The following is a 4,654-nucleotide window of genomic DNA, read 5'->3' on the forward strand; positions in this document are numbered from 1 at the left end:
GTATTATAATAATCTTTTGGCTAATGGTAACAGTATATCTTGTTCTAACAAAATTACTGTTAACATAACAATTAACCAGCAGGTAGAAGAACACATCTTGTTCTAACGAAGTAAATATACCTCATTCGATTTCCAATTAGGGGGAAAGTCAATAATAGTGAGACCTTGTTGGTTTGTAAGTATGTAATATGACCCGTTCTTCTCAACAAGGAATTGCTTTTCTGACTTCTGCACTCAGAAGGTATCTTTAAAAAATAATTTCCCATTAGTATTAGTGCACACTGGGTATGTTTTGCAGGTTTGTTTGTTTGGTTGGTTGGTTGGTTTTAAGACAGGGTCTCACTCTATTATCCAGGTTGTGATCACAATCACAGATCACTGCAGCCTTGACTCCCAGGCTCAAGTGATGCTCCCATCTCCGCCTCCCAAGTAGCTGGGATTACAGGTGTGCACCAAAACACCCAGCTAATTGTTTATTTGTTTTTGTAGAGATGTGGTCTCACTATGTCACCCAGGCTGGTCTGGAACTTCTGGACGCAAGTGATCCTCCCACCTAGGCCTCCCAACGTGCTGGGACTACAGGTGTGGGCCAGCACACCTGGCGATTTCGCAGTTCTTATTGCCATTTGTTTATGGTGCCAGAAAGGTATTGCTGAGTTTCCAGTTTTGAAACTAATTTCTTTTTTTTAGTGACACAAATCACTATGTAATATAGTTAGCCTTTGAACAACACGCATTTGAACTGCAGGGGTCTGCTTATGAGCAGATTTTCTCCCACCTGAGACAGCGAAGACCAATCTTCCTCCTCCTCCTTCTCCTTAGCCTGCCCAACTTGAAGACTGATGAAGAGTTATATAATGATCCACTTGCATTTAATGAACAGTAAGCATTTTTCTTCCTCATGATTTTCTTAAGTTTATTTCTCTAGTTTTCTTTATTGTAAGAATACAGCATATTAATACATGTACAATACCAAACATATCTTAAATGACTGTTTATGTTATCAATAAGGCTGTTGGTCAACAACAGTTGGCTCTTAGCAGTTATGTTCTTGGGGGGAGTCAAAAGCGACATAGTGAGACCACATCTCTACAAAAACAAATAAAAAATTCGCTGGGTGTTTTGGTGCACATCTGTAATCCCAGCTACTTGGGAGGCTGAGATGGGAGGATACGCAGATTTTTGACTGCAGAGGGGATCAAGCATCCCTAAATTCCACATTGTTAAAGGTCAACTGTGATTGATATTTACTAAACATAAGTTATTTATTTTAAAAATTCAATAGAAGTTCTCATTTCATAACAAGTCTAATTCATTATAATGTGACTATAAAGAAAACATACAACTTACTAACTTAAAAATATCTTTTTCTTATTTATACAAAAATATCATATAGGATTTTAGAGACCATAATTAAATACATTTTTTTCAGACTAGATTGTTTGAAAAAAATAAATGACCTGCAATTAACTTTTTAAATAACTGTGAAATCTAACCTACCAAGAAAGAAATTAAGAAAAAAATATACAACAACTTACACACACAGAGATTTTTTTAACCTGCTCTTTCATGATTAAAACTTCCTTATTCTTACTTTTTTATCTATGGTAGGACCACCAAAAATAAGTCACTATCGAAAGTCTTACCTGGATTGTTATTCTGAGGAAGACTTTCAGGTGACTGTTCCATCTTACATTCAGGAATTAGGTGCCGAAGGCTATGGATAAAAATGTAATAAATGAAATTACTATTTTAAAACAAATATATTAAATTTTTAGAGTGTTTCAAACAATATCAGAGTTAATATCAGAACTTTAATTATCCTACATGCTTCTATTTGGGAGTTCTACCAATTTCTCTTTAAGCTTCTAAAGAAGAAAAGAAGATGAATTACTCATGAATTGAAGGGAGTATAGCTCAGTAAATTAACTCACATTAGCGTGGCATAATGGAAAATGTCCTAGCTCTATTACCAGCAGCTATTTGTTCTCTGACAAGTTGCTTCTCTTAGGCTCAACATATTCTTCTAAAAAGCAGGGATTTTACTGCCTTTTTTCACTAGGTTGTTAAAGATTTTTAACGACATAATGTGTTGTAAATGCTCAGAGAAACAGTGAAGCAATGAAATAATTTGTTCTTGAGCTTTATTGCTGAAACTGTTTTGGAATTGCAAATAAAACCCAATGTGTATTTTTTCAGAGGTTCTCATATTCAAACGTTGCGGTTTTCTGAAATTGTTATTAAGTTCTAGTTTTGCTTATTAGTTGTTCTGTTCTTTGTGGCTTATAATTTGGGACATCACAGCTATTTTCCAAATCATAGTTCGTAACTAAATTCACTTATAAATGTATTATTTCATGAAACTAGATAACATCACTGTCCACTATTACTGAGCTCATCAATCACGCCAAGGGCAGAAAGCTAACAGATGTCAAGACCTAGCCTGGACTCCTGTTCCACACAGACTCAAACTCTGAATCGGTAGATCTTTGTTAGAACAATGATCAATCCCCATCTTCATCTCCAGCTGACATGGAAAATAACATTCTACTTTTATTTTTTGTTTTCAGTTCCATGAAAGAGATGCAAGTTGACATTCTCTCATTTCTGAGATACATACTAACAATATATTTGCACACAATATCCCACGTTACTCATCTCCATTCTCACTCCATGGATCACCTTACTGCATATTTTTGTAGTGAAAACTCACAAATTCAATATTAGGTGACACCCAGTTTGCTTTGACTCACACTGTTTCTTTGGAGCAGTCAGCAAATAGTCAAATGAACTTCCACTGACTGCACAAAATATGAACCACTTCGCAAATCTGTGCATCATCCTTATTCAGGGGTCATGCTAATTTTCTCTGCATTTTATTCCAATTTCAGTATATGTTTGCTGCTGAAGCAAGTACAAAGCTCTCTTTTTATACATGGATACTCATGAGTCATGGATGAGGCTTAGTTAGCTCTGTTAAATCCAACTAACATACTTGAGGCTCAGAATTCTGGTGATGGCTTCCTGCCACAACTCTGGGAAAGGATAATATGAGATCTTCCATGATCTAAGAAAAGGTATCATACTGGATATAAAGGGGCCTCAGCATACAGATCTGGTAGCAATGACAAAAGGAAACTCATCCCTTTCTGCAACGTTATTTGAACTGAACCCCAAGGGCATAAAGGATAACTTAACATGAAGGTCTCAGCTAAGTCTAGGCTGAGATTAAAAGCATAACAAATTTTTAAAACAAAATAATTCTTACTTTGATTTTCAAAAATACTTTAAGCCAAAGGAAACTCAGGATTCAAAAGAATAGGTATGGCTCATTTTATTCAATACTTAGATTTATAGAATGCATGTAAATCAGGCATTTCTGATTATTAATATTAGTGTATAAGATTGTTACACATTTTCAAAAGGCAGTTAAAGGTTACCTTTCACTATTTTCTACCTTCAGAAATGCTTTTCTTTGAAAGGAGGGAGAAAAAGTTTCCACTGAGATTAAGTCATCACACTCCCATTTTAAATCTCTCAGTTTACTTAGGCTGGACAGCAGGCTGGAGTGCAGTGCCGGGATCTTAGCTCACTGCAACCTCTGCCTACCAGGTTCAAGCGATTCCCCTGCCTCAGCCTCTGGAATAGCTGGGACTACAGGCGTGCCCCACCAAACCCAGCTAATTTTTGTATTTTTAATAGAGATGGGGTTTCACCATGTTGGCCAGGATGGTCTCCATCGCTTGACCTCATGATCCGCCCGCCTTCACCTCCCAAAGTGCTGGGATTAACGCGTGAACCCCCACGGCTGTGAGTTTTCAGGTGTGTGCTATTACGCTTGTAATTTTTATTATTATTATTATTATTATTATTATCATCATCATCATCATTATTATTTTGAGACGATGTCTTACTCTATCACCCAGGCTGGGGTACAGTGGTGCGATGTTGGCTCACTGCAACCTCTGCCTCCTGGGTTCAAGTGATTCTTGTGCCTCAGCCTCCCAAGTAGCTGGGATTACAGACGCATGCCACTATGCCTGGTTAATTTTTGTATCTTTAGTAGAGACGGGGTTTCACCATGTTGATCAGGCTGGTATCGAACTTCTGACCTAGTGATCTGCCTGCCTCGGTCTCCCAAAGTGATGAGATTACAGGCATGAGCCACTGTGCCCAGCCAACATGAAGTTTTTAAGGATGGAAGGAACCTGAGCGAAAGTAGAATATGTCTGCTATATAATAGGTGTTCAGCTTATGTTTCAATAAATTCTCAATAAATTGAGAAAATGGATAAACACATTTGGGAAGGGCAATTTTTTTGTTTTTTGTTTTGTTTTGTTTTGAGTCTGGCTCTGTCGCCCAGGCTGGCGTGCAGTGGCACGATCTCGGCTCACTGCAAGCTCCGCCTCCCGGGTTCACGCGATTCTTCTGTCTCAGCCTCCTGTGTAGCTGGGACTACAGGCGCCCGCCACCACGCCTGGCTAATTTTTATTCTTTGTATTTTTAGTAGAGACAGGGTTTCACTGTTGTTAGCCAGGATGGTCTCGATCTGCTGACCTCGTGATCCACCCGCCTCAGGGAGCCACCGTGCCCGACCGGGAAGTGCAATATTTATTTATTTATTTATTTATTTATTTATTTATTTATTTATTTA

The 4,654-nt window shown here is 37.9% G+C and overlaps 1 long non-coding RNA gene and 1 other non-coding gene across 2 annotated transcripts in view; both read right to left on the reverse strand.

The window, feature by feature from the left end:
- Window positions 1-4,654, reverse strand: part of LOC113221827 — a 5,487-nt gene that overhangs the window by 390 nt on the left and 443 nt on the right. Inside the window, exon 2 of the long non-coding RNA XR_003308092.1 lies at window positions 1,647-1,717. This is a non-coding gene — a long non-coding RNA (uncharacterized LOC113221827). The remainder of the gene's footprint in view (window positions 1-1,646; window positions 1,718-4,654) is intronic.
- LOC113221828 lies at window positions 2,807-2,911 on the reverse strand. The gene has a single exon (XR_003308093.1). It is a non-coding gene; the product is annotated as a U6 spliceosomal RNA (small nuclear RNA).

The sequence above is a fragment of the Piliocolobus tephrosceles genome, unplaced genomic scaffold, assembly GCF_002776525.5.
Source record: "Piliocolobus tephrosceles isolate RC106 unplaced genomic scaffold, ASM277652v3 unscaffolded_27769, whole genome shotgun sequence".
In the NCBI taxonomy this organism is placed as follows: domain Eukaryota; kingdom Metazoa; phylum Chordata; class Mammalia; order Primates; family Cercopithecidae; genus Piliocolobus; species Piliocolobus tephrosceles.